Raw genomic sequence first — 23,428 nt, 5'->3', positions numbered from 1 at the left:
CAGAACTTCGAAGTTCTTTTCAATATCCGACCTCTGCCCCTCTTCGCCTGCATCTGCTTCCATGTTTTTCTGCGCCGTCAGCTTCTCAGACAGACTGTAGCTAATCCCCAAAAGGCCTCCCCCTCTCTTCCATGAATATATCTTGACCATCCAGATTACCTCCATGTCCCTGCCATCTGATACTCGTTCCTTGAAAGAGATGCTCAGCAGCAGCAGCCATCTCGTCACCGATAATTGTCAGATTGTTCAGGTTGTGGAAATTAAACCCGGAATTCCACTTCCTGAACTCCCCTTCCCTGTTCTGAAGCAATCCAGCCCGGGCGATGATCATCGGCAGACAGTTTGGATACATCTTTAGATATGTCTCGAGGAATACGATCATGAGACGTATCTTTCCTGTCCCTGGGGCATGAGAAATGATGCATCCGCCCACTCCAGCTAGATTTGAGTTCTTTAAATCGGCAATATCGGTACTGCCTGCCAAGTTCCTCCAGAGGAACTCAAATCCTTCTTGCTGGTGTTCGTACATACTTTCCCGCACACCAACCTTGATGCTCCACATTGAGCCGCTAGTCCAGCTGCTTATATCCGCTGAATCAGCTTCTGGGAGATTAACTGCGCTAAGATCCAGACCGTTCCCTTTCTCCTGGTTCTTCTTTCCGGAAGCATTACGAGCTTTGATCTCCTGCGAAAGAAAGATCAACCTAAAACTGCACTGACCTACATTCAAATAATTAACAAATTAGTATAGAATTAGGGATGGTGGATAATTAATTAAAAGGAACAATTTTGATGTTCCCCATAGTCCGATGGTTTTCTGATTTCAGTTATTTAAGGAAGAAATTGATATATACTTACCGGTCGAGGAATTACATCATTCGGTTGAATCGTCACATGCTGACAGTAGATACAAAACCATCCTCGATCGTCTTCTAATATCAATTGATGCAGCCCTCGAGCACATCTGCGCTCCTGAGTCTCTTCCTCCTCCTCATCGTCTACTCTAACAACCTGCAGGCCATGAATTGATCATTAGTTATCATTTCACTTTCTGAATAATTATAATAATAGTGCCGATTTAGTTCTCAATCCATGTCAAATCAGTTCTTGTCTATTGTTTGAATATTGAATTATTCTACCCAAGTGTTGGAACTGATTTACTTACCTCACGGCTGGCAGTCGTTCCTATTTCCTCAACAGCACAACAAAAGTGGAACTCTTCAAGCAAGTCTTCCATCTCCTCCGCCCGCTCAGCTTGTCTCTGTCCCTCTTCTGTGAGTGGCACGACATCCTCCTCAAACCGAAACTTCTTTGGAAGAGGAGGGTAGCCTTCAGCTGCATCTGCCGCCCCACTCCCTTCACCAGTATGTATTGATCGAGACGGTTGTCCGAGAATAGATTCCCTTGGGATTTTGGAGATATCAAATCTTTTAGGCTTCAGCTTCTTCGCTTTAGCCCCCGTCATAAACTTTGTCATCTCCTTTAGCCAATACGGCATATCTTCTCCATCCCCGCCACTTTTGCAAATCCGTGTAGCTTTCGGGCTCTGGGCATTTGAGGCTGAGACTTGGTGCGCTCCTGCCTTGACTGTTCGGTCATCATCATCGCCACCCACCCTCCTCTAATTTCTCTCCCTCTGCGCAGCGTTCACTGGCATCTTTCTTTTCGGCGTTCCATCACAGCGCTGTCCTGAAGCCTTTACTCTCGCGCTATCCTTTTCGGTTTCACTTCTTTTCTGATTCTTCCGTTTTTGCCTTCTCGCCAGAGTAAAGTCTTGATCATCCTCATCATCCATGCAGTTCCCAATTTCATCGCCAGACAAATCACTCAACTCATACGACTGGCATTTATTGGTCCTACTTAGAGATCGAATCCGGCCTCCAATGCCAGAAGAACTGTCACCATGTACCCGAATGCCATCGTCAGCATTTCCTCCGCAGACAATATCCCGCAAATCCTGACTCAAATTAGTCACTTCTTTCCCCTTCTCTATGGGAGCCATTGTACTGGAGGGGGTGTTGGCAATGCCCCCATCGGAGTGGTCCTCTAGTTCAGGGACCGTCAATTCAGGCCCAAATAATGCAGCATAAATGTCTGCTTGATTCCTCCGATGCTCCATACAGGACAGGTCTTGGTTCCTATCGGTGCATCCTTCAGTTTGAGCTGTTTGAAGCTCTTCATCGACCTGCAGGCCATGAAAGTTCAATTTGAGTATCGAATAAAAGATGAGGAATGCATATTTAGTGAAGAAATTGTTCATAAAAGGCATTCAATATCTAATTGTGCGACCTAATTGAATCATTGAGCTTATTTTATAAACTTTGTTAATCTGTTAGCACCTTATCGGCAAAAGAAATGTGTCTTTCGTCGTGTCTTTGGACTCTGCCGGTGCTCAATGAACCAGCCCTTCCGTCGTCTATACTGGTCATTGACGGAGATGGCAATTCCCTTCTCTTATCTATTGATTGATGATTATTCTACGTAACAATGAGGTATAGAGGGGTTAAACATATTAGAAGTCATAGATATCACAATGATTCCTAGTTACTATAAAGTAGCAATAAATCCGCACTCCTCAGCTGCCGTGAAAAAATTAAATGGACATTTGGATCTTTAATTTCTTTTAGACTACGTTCAATATGTTAGAGTGCCAGAATTTACCCATTACTTATTGCTTCTAACAACATGACGATACACATGAAAACATATTCAAAAAACTTATAGGCTCCAATTCCAAAAAATTATACTACATACCAAAGGACAAATATTCAACTATAAGCGTGTATGTTATGTAAGAAAGATGAAGTCCTTCCAAAGTAAAATAACATTTTATAAGTGAAAAGAACATGTAAATGTCTAATATGTATATATATCACTTCGAAGAGATAGAGTTTCTCCAGCAGAAGAATCTAATTATATATTTATATTACTGTATGACATTTATAAAAAATACGTTTAACAAACAGGCCTACTGTTCATCTATCAAATAATCAAGTAGTTTGTTATATTTAACAAAATATGTAACTATATAAAATCAATATGTAAATACCAACAACCTTTTCTCTTTCTATATAAGCAATCTCCCTCCAAGAAAATAGATGCAATGTTGGGAGATAAGAGAGTATTAGTAAATTTCATATTTAGCAATGGAAAAAGCTTCAAAATCACTTATGTCTTTTGATGAAAAAATAAGATTTTTTTCTTAGTCTGATTTTCAGTATTTCATATTATGTTTTGTTTTTCATTATATTCTTACACACGGGACATTTCTGTGAAAATTTAAGATAATGAAGCATATCCCAATTACTTACATATCCAAAACATGATTGTGAAAAATTAATGAACATGTGTAATTGAACCTTTGCACTTAAATAAAACTAAAATAAAAAATTGCAAACAAAACCCAAGCAGAAAACACCTCAAGAATATATCATTAATCCTGACTTTTCTCTTTTTCGTCATCTTCTCTCCCACTCCAAATCCCGAAAACTCAGTCGCATTTTCTTTTCGGAAGTCTCACCCTCTTCTTCTCACTCTCCCTCTCCTTCTCTCCCTCGCGAAACTATCCACAGGAATTTCACGAACAGAGCTCAAAGGTGTGTATGTGTTTTTGTGTATCCATCGACCTTTCAAGTTGTTTTGGAGCCACTTTTATCGAGCTACATCTCCATCTCTGAATCGGAAAGAATGATTAAAAAATCTTTGCTTTGTAGCTTAATTTCTTGCAAATTCTTGGTCGCCCTTGTTCTTCTTGTTTGATTTGATTAATTTAGGCAAACACTACAGATTTGTATCCATTTCTTTGAGTTTTAGGTTCCTCTTCGATTTTACCAATGTTTGATGGCTCTTGTCGATGAAATTTACGTTTCTGTTTGGTTTTTCGATCGAGTGTGTCCTGATGTGCAGACAATAGGAAGCCAAAGTCGAATGCAAGTAAAAGAGGTAATTGATATTGCAGTGGAATCTTCGCCAGCTGTTTCTCATTTTTGTTTTTGCTATTTTTGTGTGTATTAGTGTTTAGACATTTCAGTCTGCATGAATATATTAGTATTTGTGGCAGTCGCTATTTCACTTTTTAGTATTTGCTAATATATTCTTAATCATGTGATATTTATGTGAAGAATTAATGACCATGTGAAAATTGAATATTTACACTAGAGTACCTCAAATGGTTATAGAAACATTGAGTAGGTGTTGAAAAAACAATGTAAAGTTTAAGTCCATCATAACTTCACACTATATGATAATTACATAAATGCAACATGTCAAAATTAAGTGCTCACTTGCTGAAATCATTAAGGCCAGCAGACAAAGATCATATGCAACATATAATGATCAAGTGCCTTTGTTGAGTCTGTTTAATAAGAACTTCAATAACAATAAATTTGTGCTTTTAAAAAACTCACCGAAATGGTACCAGGTGCGACAAGCGGAAGACAATCGAATCAGTGTAGGGGATCAATCAATAGCTTGAGGAATGTAAGAACAATCTCAATTGGTAGATAATTCAAGAAATCTGCCATTGTAATATTATATAGATTGCAAAAGTAGTCAACGTCAACATCTTGTAAGAAAGATTGAAGTGACTATTGGATAATCTGGAATAAAATTTCTGAGAATGTAGTAGCATGACATATAAATATAAGAGATACAAAACATTGATAAAAGGCTGCGATACAGACAATAACGGGGCCTATAAGTGTAAATAGATGTTATTGAAATGCATGGCCAAATTTCATACCACAAGGGACCTGTTTAGAGAGAAAACCCTTGTTGTGTTCATGGAAATTATTGATCTTTACCCCTTCGTATGTTACGGTCAATAAAAATATTAGAAATCTTATTATGTTGTCGCTGAAACTAGTAAAGTGCCTATAGGCTATAAATTTTGTATATATCTAAGCAATAGTAATTTTACCGTTCATTTTAATGTTCGTGGCAGTCATGCTTTGCCATTTTTTTCAGCATTTTCTAATTCTATTCTAAATCATATAACATTCATGTGAAGAATCAGTGATCATGCGAAAATCGAATATTTACACTAGAGTTTGTCAATGGTAATAGAAACATTGAGTAGGTGTTGAAAAAAAAAATGTAGAGGTTAAGTAGGTCATAGTTTCACACTCTATGATAATTACATAAATGCAACATGTCGAAATTAATTTCTCACTTGCTGAAATCAATAAGGCTAGCATACAAGAAGATTGTATGTAACATATAATGATCAATTGCCTTTGTTTTGTCTTCTTTTTATAAGAACTTCAATAAAAATAAATGTTTGCATTTAAATAACTCACCAAAATTGTACAAGGAGCCACTAACGAAAGATATTCGAATCAGTCTAGGCGATCAGTCAATAGTGAAAGGATTGTAAGAACGATCTCCGTTGGTAGGTAATTCAAAAAATCGGCCATTGTAATATTATATGCATTGCAAAAGATATAAATGACTATTTGATAATATAATCTGGAATAAAAATTTCTGAAATGCAGTAGCATGACATATAAAAAAAGAAAAATATATAAACCTTTGATAAAAGGCTGGGATACAAACAATAAGGGGGCCTGTAAGTGTAAATAGATGTTATTGAAATGAATGCCCAAATTTCATACCACAAGGGACTTGTTTTGAGAAAAAAAAAAAAACCCTTGTCTTTTTAATGGAAATTACTGAACTTTATTATCTTTATCCTTTTGTATGTTAGTCAAAATAAAAAAGAAACTTTAAAAGAAAGAGAATAAAATGAAGTACAAAAGGTTTCTTTCAAAAAAAGTAAAATAAAATAAAAAGAGATTGCACCAATGGTATGCGGAAATCTAAAACTCAAAGAAATGGATACAAATCTGTAGTGTTTGCCTAAATTAATCAAATCAAACAAGAAGAACAAGGGCGACCAAGAATTTGTAAGAAATTAAGCTACAAAGCAAAGATTATTTAATCATTCTTTCCGATTCAGAGAAATGGAGATGTAGCTCGATAAAAGTGGCTCGAAAACAACTTGAAAGGTCGATGGATACACAAAAACACATACACACCTTTGAGCTCTGTTCGTGAAATTCATGTGGATAATTTCGCGAGGGAGAGAAGGAGAGGGAAAGTGAGAAGAAGAGGGGGAGACTTCCGAAAAGAAAATGCGACTGAGTTTTCGGGATTTGGAGAGGGAGAGAAGATGACGAAAAAGAGAAAAGTCAGGATTAATGATATATTCTTGAGGTGTTTTCCGCTTGGGTTTTGTTTGCAATTTTTTATTTTAGTTTTATTTAAGCCCATTAATATTATTGTAATGAACAACTTTTTTGGTCATTCCAAATATGATGAATACTGGGACCCTAAGCTAACCCCCTTGGATATCTAAAGTATAGTATGTGATGCATTTAATTTACCATAATTAATTGCATTTAACTCCTTATAACAGTCGCATTCAGTCCAAACCAAATAACTTCAAATCAAGAAAACCAGAAAAAATCAATAGCTCTAAAGCAATTTATGCTGCTCTTAATTGCATAAATGACAAGGCAGGTCTAAACTAATTTATGATGATCTTAATTGCACAATACTATAAATCTGTAATTTAAAAATTAGTTACAATATTATAAAGACATGCTTGAAGGGGTTTGACATAAAACAATATATTCACACGTAGAAGTATTAAAAGTTCCACGGATCAAATGCACATTCTAACTATAGTATGCTCCTATGAAATAAACGAACAATTAACCAAGTTGACTAAGAATCCAATTGTCTTCAATGTGACATATCACCAAAAAGAAATGACCAACGCAATAGTCGCAAAATAATTAAGAATACTACAACAAGAATAAACATATCTACAAGGAACGAGATAGAACATGATTTGTGACTAGCAACAAACCCATCAAACAAATCTACAAAACAATAAAAACATGCAACATCCCATATTTTTATTCCTCATGCGCTAATACGCCAATCAATAATTGAGAGACATGACAATAGAAATAAACAAACAAATTTGACAAGAACCAAGCAAATTATGCAATGGCAACAATACGCAGAATTCTCTTGCACGTCGATGTTAGCCTGACAACAGCAGACTATAATAGGCAGCTTCCGCATCTCTGCATCTTTACACCCTTGTGGATTTTCACCCTTGATTGGGCTTAATTTGAAGCCAAATAACATAATTGCATTGTGAATATATATATATATATATATATATAAAGCATCTCCAAGGTTGCAAGTGCATTAATAACCTTAATTCAGTCAAACACAATAAGAAAACCAACCCCTGTGTGTCACATAGTTTGTGGTGCAAAAGGGTGAGTTGATTTCTTGAGACGGAAATTCATGTGAATTCTCTGAGGTCAAGATTTTCCATACTTTCTATTGTGAAGATTATAAAAAAAAAAACTTATGGTCTTTAGAAACCTTACTCAACAAAGGAGATAATAGAGTTCTAACCGGACGAGAGAAACTGAATCTACTAGTGCCTACACTCGACTAGATAGATATTTTACTGGTGTTAGTACTGCGGTATGAGGATCAACTTCCTATGCAATTTTCGAATTTTTACTCTGCGTGGACCAATTCTATGCATTGGACGAGGGTTTTTCACTCTTGCAAAGAGACACAATGAACAGCTCGTATTATTATCAGTAAAATAATATTTACTACAATTTTGAGTCTTCCTTTCTTTCCTACTAAATTGATTTTTAAGATTTCATTAAAATTTAATTCCATTATAATACACAATGGAAAATAAATTTAAGAAATAACAAAAATAATAAAGACCTCTAAATTGCCAAAAGCAAAACAATGGTTTTCTTTTCTTCTCTTCTTCTTATTCTTAATTTAGAAATAAATATATAATAGATAATAGACAATAAGTTTTTTTTTTTTCTTTTGTTTTGGTTTTTTTTTTTTTTTTTTTGTTTTTTTTTGTTTATTTTTTAAAGAATTAGAGCAAAATATCATCAATATCTCAATCTCAATTTGATTTATACATATCACATTCATTGTAATAATGTAAGTGAGCTTTAAAAATAATTATAAATAAATCCAAAGTAGAAAACACCTGAAAATTAATATTTCTTACTGATACCATTACCATCCAAAACCCTAATTTTCTGTTTCGGTCAACTAATATCGCTCGCTCGCTCTCTCTCCAAATCTCCAAATCGCAGCTTCACTGTCAGAAGTCTCTCTCTCCCTCTCCCTCTCCCTCACCTCTTCCTTCAGCAAGCATAAGGTATGTATTTATATGTTTTTTCGTATCTAATTACCTTCCAAGTTGTTATGGTGGCACTTTTATGGAGCTTCGTCTCCATTTCTCTGAATCCGAATACATTATTAACGTCTTTCATTTTTAGCATAACTTGTTGCAGATTTTTTATGGCCCTTGTTTCTTCTTGTTTGATTTGATTAATTAATCTAAGCAAGTACCACAATCTGTGTCCATTTCTTTTTTTTCTAGATTCCCCAAACTAAAACTAGGGTTTGCGCAGATGACATATTTTTTTATTTTTTATTTTTTTGTTTTATTAGTTTAAACTCTTTCTCCTCTACTTTATATCATTCACTAAAAAAAAAAAAGTCCCTTGTGGAATGAAATTTGGCCATTCTTTTAAACATCTGACATCTATTTACACGTATAGTTCCGTTATTGTCTGAATGGCAACGCTTTGTCATTGTTTTCGATCTCTTTTACTCATATGTCATGCTGTAATGCTATTGATTTCTTAGAATTTTAGTTTGAAATTATCCAATAGGCATTTCAATCTATCTTAAAAGATTTTGATGTTGACTACTTTTTCATTGAATATAAATATTACAATGGCAGACTTTCTAGATTATCTACCAATGGAGATCATTATTACAATCCTTATGCTATTGATTGATCCTGTTGACATGATCCGAATGTCAGCTGTTACTCGTACCTGGTACCATTTTGGTGAGTAATTTAAATGCACACATTCATTGTTATTGATGTTCCCGTCAAATAGACTCAACAAAGACACTTGATCATTATATGTTACATATGATCTTTTCATCAACCAAACACTTAATTTTGACATGTTGTTTATATGTAATTATCATGTAGGGTGAAGTGATGACAAATTTAACCTTTAAATTGTTTTTTTTTTTATTATTATTATGTTTTTATGAACATCTACTCACTGTTTCTACAACCGTTTGATAATTAAAATATTACATATGTTTGGTAATATGTTATTATTTGATGTATTCAAATCTAAATATTCAATTATCACGTTATTATTAATTCTTGACATGAATGTTACACGATTAAGAATATAATAAAAAAGTACTAAAAAAAAAAAAGAGCAAGCATGGTTGTCACGAAGACTCAAATAAACGATATAATACAATCAAAATTACTATTGTTTATCAAACCCCGATGCCTCTATGTAGTGCCTACCACACATGATTCGCCTAGTGCGACTTGCCTTGTCGGGCCAAGTTTGCAGGCTTTTATGTTCGGCCGGGGGTTTACCCAAAGCGCACCTGAAAGGTAGGGGCTGCATGTTCTCACGTTATTAAAATAATAATAATAATAATAATAATAATAATAATATTGTTTAGATATATCCAAAATTTACTGCTTATAGTCACTTTACTAGTTTCATAGACAATATGATAACATTTCTAATATTTAAAAGCTTCACAACAATTGATATGGTTACTTTGTTGAACAATCTACTATCGTATGCAATGCACATAGAGGTGTGTTTGTCGGGGGCATTGGATTTTGGTTTAGGATTTGAATATTTATAAATTTAATTTAAATAATTATATGACGCGATATGAATAGATATTGATAAAATATTTTGAATATAAATTTGATTTTTAGAAGAATATATGAAAGATGAATTTTCAGGAATAGTAAATTTTTATGAAGTTTGTCAAAAAGAACACACCCTAATTGCAATTCAACACCGTTATATACATACATACTAAATTTTTGTTTTCATTCTTTATTTTATCTTTCCTTTCAAGTCTATTGCTCAATTTTATTTTTAGTATTATTATATTCAAGCAGAATGAAATGTGTAAACACTAATATACACAGCTTATCATTATGTTAGCTAGAGAAATTACTCTTATCCATTTTTACACACGTATTTTGTTTTGCAGTTGTCCAAAATGGCATCGCAAAAACAGCTTGTCGAAGGAGAGCTCCAATGCTCAAGAATACAAGCTACTGCGACGCAATTATGAACCAGAGGAAGAAGCACCATCTTCCAAGATTCAATGATCTTCGGAAGGAACACAAACTGTACTCAAGCCTCCTTGCTATTCTGTCAAAAGCAAGTATGATTAATCCAAAGAATTGCATTGGGTTTGTCATCGGAGCTTCTTCTACAAGCCATTATATAGGAAAGAGCATCATTCATGCACTCCTCCCAAACAAAATGTATTGGTCGAGCAAAGGGCACACCGACGCTAATGTGTCTGAGACCATACTTTTCAAACTCAATGGCGGAGTTTGCATTGTATCAGACATTCAAATCCAGCCTTCTCCTGGTATTCTATACTTTCCAGTGTCTCGACACATTTATGTTCATCCTATTTTATGTTGGGAATCCTAACTGAGTTCTTCTATCCTATTTGCATTCCCTTTCAGGACATTATGGTAATAGACAATATATATTCTCTGCTATGTCACTCCAATTCAGCATGGGGCATAGTACGTTGCCAAAATATCAAACACACCAGGACATTAACTTGCCGGGGGATATAAAGGATGACCACTTCGTCTGGGGTTATACATCGCCTCAATTCCCCATGGAGCAGGTTATGCACTAGCAGTTGTCCTAATTCCAAATGAATTTTGGTTGAAAATAATAACTTACATTTGCTCTAATATGAATTGCATATGGCCAGAGTCTCCTCAAGCAAACATTTACACTGCCTGAACCAGTTCTATGTGTGGGAGGGTTTCTGAAGATCGAACTCTTGGGGATGGTGCAAAGAGACCCAAGGAATAGTTTATACTACTATTGGTACTTAAACAACCTTTGCCTTTGTAATACTGCATGTAAATGTGCACAGAGAACAATAGGGATCAATCTTATTCAACCCAAACAAATTGGGCATCACTTACCACTATATATTGTTTAATTGTTGCAGCCTGCATCGGGTGAGCATCCGCGGCCAGTCCCTCGAACCGGCCTTCGACATAGAGACAGTTGAAAGGGGCAGACTAATACTTAGGCACCAACCTTCAGCAGTTATTGATGTTTTGAGGCAGATTCCCCTTCCCTCCACGGCTGTCATCAGCCAAATGGCCGTAGCGCAATCGATGGAATTTATGTTTAATCATCTTCTTCCTTTTGTAAACTTTGATCGAAATATAGCCTTGGCTCCAGCCCGAAGATATGCCAATAGTCTCCTGGGCTATAGCCCGAATGAAGGCCGAAATGGTAGGGAAGACGCAGAGGCCTAGAGCCCCAAAGTGCCAGCCTTCAAAGCATACAACAGTCCTAAATATGGATTGCATCATTGCTTATACATTTCAATATATGATGTTGTATTTAATTTGAGTAAGACATACTAATTATGTATCATTTCATGGGTCTCACTTTATTGGTTTTTATATAAATTTTATTTAAAAAATAAAGTAATAAGAGATGTTCTGTAATAAAAGAAAATGTAATCATATGATGTATAGATTTGAATTTATGATTATTCAATTTAAGTACATATTAAATTTGGTTATAATTTTCTGACTTTCAACAAAATTTACAAATTTCACAATAAATATTAAGCAATTATAAGTTTGATCATAATTCTCCACATCAAATATTCAAAATATTATCTAATTATATATATCTCTTATTTGGTAAAAAATGATCCGCCTATGCACATACACACACAAACCAGTTATTGTTTAACTATAAAATTCATGGGCTTTACAAAAATAATAAAATTAGAAATAAATCCGAAAATAAAAAAACACTTGGAGAATATTCCGTGTTAATACGACCCAATGTCATTTTTTTGTCAAGATTTGGACAAAAATGTAAAAAAAATGTTGTTTTAGACTGTCCTAGCCCCTCTCCCTCCCGCTCTCTCCTCACACAAAAAAGCCTTTGAAGAATAGTCATTCAAATCAACATTTCGTCAAAGGAAGATATGTTGTAGGTGTAGAGAGGTTGTATGCATATATATGTGTGTCTATATACCTTTCAACCTGGATGAACTTTTACTAGTTCGTCACTTTTTTTTTTCGAATATGAAAGAATATTAATTTATTAATCTTTTGTGTAGCTTAATTTCTTGCAGCTATCTGGTAGCTTGTGTTCTAATTTGATTTGGCTAATCTAAGCAGGTAAAAAGATCTGTTCTTTTTTATTTAATCTCTAGATTTCCACCGATTAAAACTAGTATTTCAATAGATGTAATCCTTATTTATTTACTTTTTTAAAAAAACACTTATCTTCCTTTACTTGATATTATTATTTTTTCCAGTATGTGATAGTTTGGCAAATTAGTTTTTACACTTCTTCCAACATAGCTGAAGTTATTTCTAAAACAATTATCAAATTCGATTTTACCCTAAGGATACTTACACTATTGATTGATACCCTAGATATGATCTCAACATGTGCTCTTAGTCGCACTTGTCCATTATTGTGAATTATTTAAATTTACGATATTAATTTTATTAAAGTTCCTATCTAATAGAATCTTTTATATGCTACATACGAATTCTTTGTCTATATTAGCTGGTAATCAAGTTTGTTAGAGGCTGGATATTGAGGACAGGATTCTCGAAGAGATTGTCTAGCATGCAAAGACAAAAGGTATATTTGAAAAGATCATCCACCAACCAAAGAAAGCCAACTTGATCCAATCATTGGGCATCAAAGGTTGAGAATATTCCCGGAAGTATTAAGGTACATCTTGAATGAACTAGAAAAAACACATTGACTTGATTGATTCATTTTTATTTGTGATTTGTTTGGTTGATTTGTTAGAAGAAACAAAATGTGAGTGGTTGTATAGTTTCCTAAAGAAGTTTGGAGTTTTTTAATTTTTTATTCCAAGGAAAAAATAGAATATGGTGGATTATAGTTCATATATATTTCTGATGAATATTTATTATTTTTCGACGAGTTATTAGTTTGAGATTGCTATATTGCATCCATATACACAAGATTGTATAGGTGTATGATAATTTCAGAAATTTTGATTTCTTCCGACAATTCTTCATTCAAGACTGCTCTAGGTTTGCACTAATTAATGTGTGTGATTGGGTAGATTATACGTATGTTAGAATTGTAAGAATATTCTAGTAAGATTTTTAATAGTGATCATTTATAACTATGACTGAAAGTTTTTAAACAATTTTATATATGACCACAAGTAGTTATAGATTATAGGTATTTTGCCAATTTTCGTGGACAATAGAAAGTTTCACAACTAATTATATAATGTCCTGATCGACTTATATATATTGTTGAATACAATGCATATAGTTTCGAGTTGTAATCGTGTGCAACTAAATACATATATCTAGGGTCTGGATGCAATTTCATAATGGTTTTCGGTGCTCGAAGCTTCCTTGTTCCACCGTATGTCCTCCCTGTATGAAATATTGACCAGAAAAGGCACCTTTGAAGCAATCCTAATCGAAGTTATGAGCGCAGTGCATAGTGACCAGAAGCCCCATCATTTTAAGGAACACACAATGTACTAAGGCCTACTTGATATTCAGTCAAAAGAAATCACGAATCCAAAGGACTGCATTGAGTACGCCAATGAAGCTTCTTCTATAAACGATTATGAAGAAAGGAGGTGTTGGGAAAATGACAAAATAACATTTTCTTATTCTGAAATTGAATCTTTGAAGCAATGAGGTGGGTTTATTTATAATCTCCGAACACTCCCCATTTCCTTGCAAATGGTTTCAGTAAGGGCTGTCTGTGATCATCATTTTTTGGAGTAGACTTGCTGAAAATAGAATAAATCAATCTCAAGACTGCGTGCTATCTTTAGGCTTTGTGTGCACAAACAAGACAGGACTGGTGCTGTCTTGGCTACTCTCGTCCTCCATCTTCATGAAAAAATAATGCCTGTTCATCCAAGAAAATATTCAGCAACGGAGGAGGAAGGGAATAGCTTCAGAAAACATTAGTGTTCATTTATATTTAAGAATAAGAAACAGAGATACAGACAGACCGATGGGTGTCTGCATTCAGCTCAGAATGAGAAGCGGTTGCCAGCAAGATTGCCTGCTTTATCGCAGTGATCTTTACAGCCACAATACTTTCCTTGTAAACAATTTAGCAATATCAAACCAGCCATCAGTCGAAAAACAAAATTTACAAATTCATAAGAAACGTTTATGAACTACAAATCACCATATTTTGTTTCTTCCGTGGAAAAAGAATGAAAAAAATTGAAACTTTTTCGGAAACAGTACAATCCATCACAAAATTAATATGTAGTGAGAGCTAAAGAGAGTGAGAGAGGGAGCATATATATTGAAAAATAGAAGTATTGTACTTGTAATTACTACGTATTGAGTAGAGGAGTCCTAGGTTTGTTAATGTTGAAATATTGGGATATCATTACCAACCCAAATCAAATGATTGGAAAGCCAGACAAACCACAAGAAACCAATATAGCTCTTACACAAATTTTTTTTTGATGGCCCCAAATACGTTCAAAAATCAAGCATCAACCAATTAAAAGCACAACAAAAAACAAACTGCAAATAAACACAACACCGACATAGATTTTTCCAAAGACAGTTCATGAACAGATCAAACAACACACGCACACTCTGCGAGCTCAAAAATAAAACACACGAAATTGATAACCCAGTTCGGTCATAAAAGACCTACATCTGGGGGTTCCAACCCAGGCATGACTTCACTAAATCGAAAACAAGTTAAGCTTACACAGAGCTGTGTTCATCTCCCTCTAGAATTGCTACCTGCAAATCATTTCTATGCAACACCATTCTTCAGCAAGATTATCTATCCTACTAAATTGGGCATTCAGCAAGATTATCTATCTTCTCAACAAATCACAATGCAACACTAGGTTGTTACAACATATTGTCTTTTTTCTCCATGGACGGGACCAGCCATATCTTTAATATGGGCCTGGAAAAATAATAAAATAAATCGCATTTGGGCCTTCTTGGATTTTGGACCTGCACTCTGAAATCCAATTAGCCGCCGCACTTTCCTGGTACACGTATTTAGAAATATCAAACCAGCCATCAGTCAAAAAAACAAAATTTTAAAATCTGTTGGCTGCCTGCTTCTTTTTTTTTATTATTTTTATTTTTATTTTATAGTTTATGGGCCTTTATTATTTATTTTACCCCACTTAAGGCCCAAACTTAATTTTTACTCCTAATTTAACTTAATTTTTTAATTTCTTACACCTTAAGTCCAAAATAATATTGTCCGACTCCGGCGTCGGACCCCGGCGAGCTTCCGGTGATAAAATTAAACTAAAGCAGACCAATTAGAGATTAAAAAACAAATTTAATGATACATTATATACAAATAGAACTGAACTAAACAACATATTATCTAAGGCTAAAAACAATAGTAGAACACCTAAATGAAAATACAAAATTGGAAGAATAAAATTTCTTAAGCTAATTAATTCTAATAGATCTACTAAGTTAATATCTAAGTAACACCTATTTTACTACAAAACCAAATAGTTAGTAAGCTAAGAGACTAAAGTTAATTCTTAAATCTAACACAAACAAACAAACAAACATGAAGCAAACTAAATATTCTATCCGTATAGCAAGCAAACTCCCTTGATTTTGTGGGTCCTGCAGCCCAACTTTTTAAACCACTTTAGCCATTAAACAAATTGAAAAAAATATTATGCAAGCAAAACTCATAATAAAGAATAATTATTATATTAAATGAAAGCTAAACATATACAGCTTTTCTCTTATAGATCTATCAAAAATTATTCATAATGCATTTACTTTTATCAGAGAGAAAAAAAAAATACTATTAGAGAATATAAGACAAATTCAAGGAAAATACCTCCTAAGACTGCGGTTGCGAGATATTCTTCATGGTGCCTACAATAAATTCAATGAACCAATTGCAGTTGCGCCTTCGGCTCCACCTATATCCAATATTTCTTTTGGTGTAAAATTAAATTGGACGCTGCAATCTCTAATTAAGGTTTCACTGTCAAATAATGATTCCCCAAACTTGAATACAAATGAATGGGGCCATTTTGCATGAGCAGTCTTACAGTCACGCATACCCCGTTTGTTTACATCATCTACAATTGGTCTAGGTAGCAATATTATTATAACTTGTTTCAGCACTTGTCATTTTTGTCCTGTTTGCTCACACATTTTGACAAACTTTCAACTTCTTAGTTCACTAAATGAAATCAATTGAACAGATATAAAAATCTTACTACATGCAACTAAGATAATGCTAAAGCAGCCCTGTAAGTTTTTTTAAAGTGAAAATTATCATGTTTTGAGACAGATTTTTAAGAAGGGATAAATTGGTTAATGAACCAAACTAAAACAAGCATCAATTCATGTGTAAGCTCAACAATTTCAACAGAAAAATAATTAGCATACTAGTTGGCTTAGAAATTACACACAAAAGACAAGTTTCAAGCTCAATACTTTCAATGCGATGTTGATCAATATGTGCGAAAACTAACACTTGTAAGCTATAAATAACCTTTTTAGCGTAAGATGTTAAACAAATTGAGTATTCACAAGCATAGAACTACAGATACACCAATTCAAATAGATTCCATAGCAAACAGTGCAGTTTCAAGTAACCAAAGCAGTTTTAGAGCTCTAGTTTATGGAACTTTCGGAGGAGTATTGATCATAACATCAAAAAACGCAGGCAGTAGCAGCAAATTGATTTATATTAAGATCTAAAAAAGTAAGACATATGATCAACTTCAAGGATCTCCAAGTTCAGCTGCCGAGGAGAATCGTAGCATTAAACCATGGGATATGTTTCATTATTTGTAACTTTAAGTTTCTTTTTTATTCCGAATATAGTTGAAATCAATTTGGATTCAATACAAGATTCAATTATCTATTCCAAAAAAATAAAAAAAAAACAAATTCCGAATTGGCTAGATAATTATTTCAAGAACATCAAGAAATTCTTAAGTTCTACTAAGAATACATTCTTATTTTCAAAGAGTTCTATTAAGCTACTAAATTTAGGCAAGATCGATTTAGACTAGAAATTAAATAATTAACTAGAAATAGTGGACGTTAATCACAACAACAATAAAATCGATTTACTCAGCTCCATAAAGAACTCGAACAGAATAGAACTCAGCCAAGACGCACAGGAGCGGAACAATTAGATCAATAAACATGTTGATTTTCACTAAGCAACACCGGACGAACAAAACTTTTCCGAAGCAGTACCCGGACAACTAATGTTTAGAAAATAACAACTATAGGAGCAGATTTTCACTTACCAAAAAATATTATCAAAAAACTTACCAGAATCCAGACTGTGTTTGAGCACCCGCCGTCGTCGGTCCCTCGAGAAGAGAGAATCACATATGTGCTGGTTTTAATTGGGGGATGAATCTTTGTCACTCAGAAAGAGAGAATCGCAGACCCACTGTTGGAATGGAGGGATTGAAAATGGGTTAGGGCAAGTTTAATTAGAAATTTTTCCTAAGAACATAAATTTTTCTTAGATCACAAACCCGCTGTTGAAATAGCTTATCTTCGAAAAAATGGTTTGCCAAAAAAAAAAATAAAGAATCATCCAATTTTAATTCCTTCTCGAATTCCTTTCGTATTTTCGAATGAAATAATTTTCTTCCCAAAAATCCGTACTAATTTTGTAGTGAAGAAGAACAAATAAAAAGAAAAATAGTAGAGAATTGGGGGAGGGGCCGCGTTCAAGGTTTTGTTTTATTGAAACTTTATTTTTACTTTTAATTTTTAATTATATATAACAATTTTAATTTAAATGAATAATTATTTTAATTTCAATATGTATATATTAATATACAAGTATTATATATGTATATATGATATACTATTTTAGATTATTTTAGATTTAGTTTAAAATTAAAATTAAAATTATTGTAATTGTAATGAAAAATACCGCAACAAAAGAAAAATGTTGACCAAACCGAAAAATTCATTTGTTACGAAAATATTCGAAAAACAAAATAGTTTTTGTACCAAAAAAATTGTAGTGGATCAGATTTCTCTACAAATAGCCTTTTTTTTTTTCGGGTAGTGTACTCTTGTTTATTTAATCCATAGTAACCAACTATTTATAGAAATATTACTAAACCTTCAAAGCTAGCAAGGAATAACAAAATAAAAAAATTTCAATATCAAATAATAATGTAAATTGAACACATATTCTTGGTATTAAGATTTATCCCAATAATAAATAATAATTGCTTACATTATTAATACATTAAATTTAGAGGGATACTAAATATAAATGTTTAAAAATAATAATGCTACGCCAATTAATATTTTATTGTAACAATAAAATAGAGAGATTAAAGAAAAAAGATTTTACCATTAAGCTCATTTTTCTACTATTCATACAAATCTTTCTTAAAACAAAAATAAAAAATTAGCAAATCAAATATTTTTTTTTTCTATTATATTAAAAGTCAATTTTATCGGACTTAGAGTATTCGTTACCATTGCAGCTCCACAATGATTGATTAAGCTATGGAACCCCCAAGGCTGCAAACGTGCGGTGACAGGTGACCTGGAAGTGTCGGGGGTTTGGGTAGTATACTCTGGTTTATATAATTCATAGTAACCAACCATTTATAGAAATGTTACTAAACCTTCAAAACTAGCATGGAATAACAAAATTAAAAAATTTCAATATCAAATAATAATGTAAATTGAACACATATTCTTGGTATTAAAATGGATTTATCCTAATAATAAATAATAATTGCTTACATTACTAATACATTAGATTTAAAGGGATACTAGCGTGTTTGTTTGGAGGATTGGATTTTCAATATACTATTTATTCCATTTTTTTCCCCCAAAAACATCAAATCAAACAACTATTTTTTATTTTTTATATTATACTAAATATCAATTTTACATTCAAAACATCACATCAATACCTATTTATATCACATCATACAACTATTCAAATTCAAAATTTTTGCTATTCAAATCGCAACTCAAAATTCAAACCTCCAAACAAACACGCCTGTAACAAAATTTTTTATAAATGTTTAAAAATAATACTGCTATGCCAATTAATGATATAAATGTTTAAAAATAATAATGCTACGCCAATTAATATTTTATTGTAACAATAAAATAGAGAGATTAAAGAAAAAAGATTTTACCATTAAACTCATTTTATTGTAATAATAATGCTACGCCAATCTTGACCTGACACAGGTACAAGTCCACCTCCAAACCACCAGACCATTCTTATCGGACATATATATATTGATATATAAATCATCTAAATAAATAAAGAATGCTATAAATCTTTTAAATAAAAAAAAATATGTTTAATATACTATATATATATATTTAAAATAAAATTCATAAAATTTCTGTTTAAACTCAAGAAATCGGACCAACTTAGTTTTCCAAGAGAGACATAAAATATGGACAAGATCATCAATTGAATCAAAGTCGGAAGTAGGCTTTCTAACATTGTTAGAGTTGCAATGAGGACTCTTAATAACTTTAGAGTTAGAAATAGGGCTCTAAATGGCATTAGAGTAAGAAATAGGGCTCTCAACTTCGATACAGTAGGAAGCTCAGGCTTTCAACGTTGTTAGAGTTGAAAGCAGAACTTTCAATGAAATTAGAGTCAGAAGCGAGTTCACAACCGAATTAGAGTTGGAAACAAGATTCTCAATGTCGTTAAAATTGGAAATAGGTTTCTCAACATCGTTAGAGTCAGAAACATAACTCTGTCATTAAGGATCGAAGTGGCGGCAACAACATAGCGAAGATAGATGCCTAAAAATCATATCAACAAACACGGAAGATAACTAATCATTGATGTATCCGGAGAAAACTTGCCTTTGATACTATGTTGGAATATGAAAATGAAATTGTCTATATCAATCATAAGAATTTTTTTATATTTATATTGATACACAAATTGTCTACAAGTCTTTTAAATAAGAAAATGTTGCGGTTAGGTGGTGACAAGATCAAATCAGCACCGACCAAGTAAGCAAATCTACATGAAGCAATTAAGAATTCGCCACAAAGCAGATAACATAGAATATTAATTTGAAGTAATTAGTATTTCATCACCAGGCATAGATATTTATTATAGGGTAAAATTACTTTTGTGCAAAATCATGGTATATTTTGCTACATGTAATTATATATTGTACTATTAAAGTATATATGTTAATAATATATTGATATTTGCTACTTTCTTTACAAATTTCTTAAGATCCGATCAAATCATTTTTTTGTCTTAACATATTTAAGAATTTTATTCATCCAAAATTTTAGTTAGGTTTATTGTTGACTTAATTATTTCAACAAAAATACAATTTAACCAATAAAATATTTAATCTATTCAATTCAGTTCGTACTTTAAAAAAATAATAAAAATTGATATAAACTTAAATTTTAGTTTTTTAATACTATCACAAAATTTGTTATGGCTATTTTTAATTAGCCTCGGAGTTTGTCTCGGATTGGTACCCAAGGCTAAAAACTCGATGCTATTTTGAAAAGTCTCAAAAATTCCGAGGCTATTTTAAAAGACTGAAGATTGTTGAGAGATCCTCAGTGTTATGGGAGATGCTCCAATAGTGCGAACCCTGAGCTTTTAAATTTCGAGCAAAAATCTTGGTTGCCTGGAGAGCGTCTTTCCACGGGGGACACTCTAGAGTACACATTTTTGTACTTAAAATGTGTCTTGCACTTAATGCATGATGTCCAAAATGTGTTGCCATCTTCTTGGTTGCACTCCTTTTTTGGCTCTACTATCAAACACCGAACTCATGGTTAAACAAGCACATATGAGAAAAAGGAAAAAGACAAAAAATTAAAGTTGATATATACTGCATAACTTATATATGATAACCCAAATGCCACAATTAGGATCAGTAAAAGCTTCATAGAAGTGAATGCATATATGCTAGGTATATTCGATATTCAATTAAAAAAAGGTCAAGTATCTTGAGAGATAATAAAACTATTGCAATTTAAAACTTAAATGTTCAAACTATTTTAAAGGATATCTAATTTCAGAGTTAACTTGATATTAATTGTGCGGGACAAAACTAGAATTGTCGTAATTGATAATATTAAGTTACTAAAGGGGATTAGCCAAAATATTGTAAATCTTAATTGCAATGAGAGAATAAATCATGCATAATAATAATAATAATAATAATAATAATAATAATAATAAATGAACAATAATATGCACCTCTACATACTTGTCATTAAGTAACTAGAAATAAAAGGTGCAAATGAGCAAACTTATAATCAAAATAATTTTTAGAACAAGCAAGACCAAAAACCTATCTCTTCAAACTTGTTATTTTTTTAGCAACCGAATGAAATAAAAAATAAGTATTACAACATAAATACACTTTATTAATTAATGTAAATGCGACAAACTTAATCAATTCGAAAAAGGGATTCATTAAAGTGAATACAACATTCTTATAAAAGGATAATGTAATTATTGTAGGTAATGCACTATATTAAAAAGAGATCATTAATGAAAATCAGTGGACATACTTTACTAAAATTAAGTATATAAAAATGTATGCAATTTCCATTTAACCATTATTACATTGACTTATTGATAGATAGTTGGTATGCATACAATGGCTCCCGTAGAGAAGGGGAAAGAAGTGGCTCATTTGAATGGGGATTTGCGGGATTCGGTCTGCGGAGGAAATGCTGATGTTGGCATTCGGGTACATAGTGACAATTCCGCTGGCATTGGAGGTCGGATTCGATCTCTGAGTAGGACCAACAAATGCTAGTCGTATGAGTTAAGTGATTTGTCTGGCGATGAAATGGGGAACTACATGGATGATGAGGAAGATCAAGACTTTACTCTGACGAGGAGGCAAAACCTGAAGAATCAGAAAAGAAGTGAAACTTAAAAGGATAGGGCGCCAGTGAAGGCTTCAGGGCAGTGTTGTAATAGAATGCCGAAAAGAAAGATGGCAGTGAACGATCCTCAGAGGAAGAGAGAGCAGAGGAGGGTGGGTGGCGATAATGATGACCGAACAGTCAAGGCCGAAGCGAACTTAGTCTCAGCCTCAAATGTCCAAAGCCCGAAAGCTAGACGGATTTGCAATAGTGGCGGTGATGGAGAAGATATGCCGTATTGGCTTACGGAAATGACAAAGTTTATGACAGGGGCTAAAGCTCTTAAACCACTTTTAATGAAATTTAAGGATCAGAAATGAGATTTTATTAATGAAAAAACAACGAAAAATAGAAAAAACTTTGAAGTAGTTTTGGTTTCAGGCTCAGCCCCCAAAACCACTTTTCGACATAAATCAACACAAATCACACCTAAAATGTGACGAACACAAAGGAATCGGCCCTAAACCCGCTACACACAAAGAAAAATACCCCCACAGAAAGATACAAGGCGAAACAGAAACAAACCAAACGCCTACAGCGTTGAACGAGTCCTTTGCAGCAAAGAACAACAATAAACAGGGGGAAAGAGTCATGCTAAAGGAGCTCCACAAGATTACAGGAGGAAGGCACCGCCGTGAACTTCCGTAAACTGTCGCAAACCGCCACCGGAGAGAGTGTGTGAAAAGAATGAGAGAGGCTAGTGAGAGGGAGGAGAGAATTGTAGAGAGAGGGTCGAGAGAATAAATATTAGTGACGGCGCCTCTCCCCCTCTTAATATATATATATGTAGGTCAAAATAGGATGAACGGCCAAGATCTCCAACCTAGATCGGACGGTGAGGATTAAGTCTAATAAAGACACGGGTCATGGGTTGGGGGTCACGGGTTGCGGGTCGTGGGCCTAATATGGTTATGCACCATGGGCCTGGACCAAGATAAATTAAGTGAGATTGTGTGTTTGGGGTGGATCCAATTAAATTAAAATCCAAAAAATCCTCCATCTGATTTTAATTTGAGTGGCGGGGGTCATCATTGCCCATAATTTTGGATTACTTACGTGCAAAAAAAAGAGATAAACCAAGTTAAAAAAAAACATATTAATTTAGCCTAACATCCACACACGTGTAGAACACAACTTTTTTCAAAATATTGTATCTACAACATCAGGAATACATTCAAATCCAAACATTAACAGAACTGCATTATTACATTGTAAATATGTTGTACAACCAAAACATATAGCACACAATATACAAACAAAAACAGTAGCAACCTTTACAAGTTTTATATCATTCACAACCAGTGATAACATAACACAAAGAAACCAATGGCAAACCTT

At 33.4% G+C, this 23,428-nt stretch overlaps 1 long non-coding RNA gene across 5 annotated transcripts in view; it reads right to left on the bottom strand.

The window, feature by feature from the left end:
* The window catches only part of LOC127243724 (uncharacterized), a 61,236-nt gene extending 43,416 nt beyond the window's left edge, over positions 1–17,820 (bottom strand). For 3 of the 5 annotated variants that reach the window (XR_007837029.1, XR_007837028.1, XR_007837030.1), the window contains exons 1-3: positions 17,486–17,689; positions 16,026–16,110; positions 14,179–14,270 (exon numbers count right to left, since the gene is read on the bottom strand). This is a non-coding gene — a long non-coding RNA (uncharacterized LOC127243724). The other 2 variants (XR_007837027.1, XR_007837026.1) reach the window with 2 other exon arrangements.
* Positions 17,821–23,428: the final 5,608 nt, after the last annotated feature.

The sequence above is a fragment of the Andrographis paniculata genome, unplaced genomic scaffold (genome assembly GCF_009805555.1).
Source record: "Andrographis paniculata isolate CXL003 unplaced genomic scaffold, ASM980555v1 Contig98END, whole genome shotgun sequence".
Classification (NCBI taxonomy): Eukaryota; Viridiplantae; Streptophyta; class Magnoliopsida; order Lamiales; family Acanthaceae; genus Andrographis; species Andrographis paniculata.
Note: the sequence above shows the minus strand (reverse complement) of the source record. Positions and strands in the feature narration are given on the sequence as shown.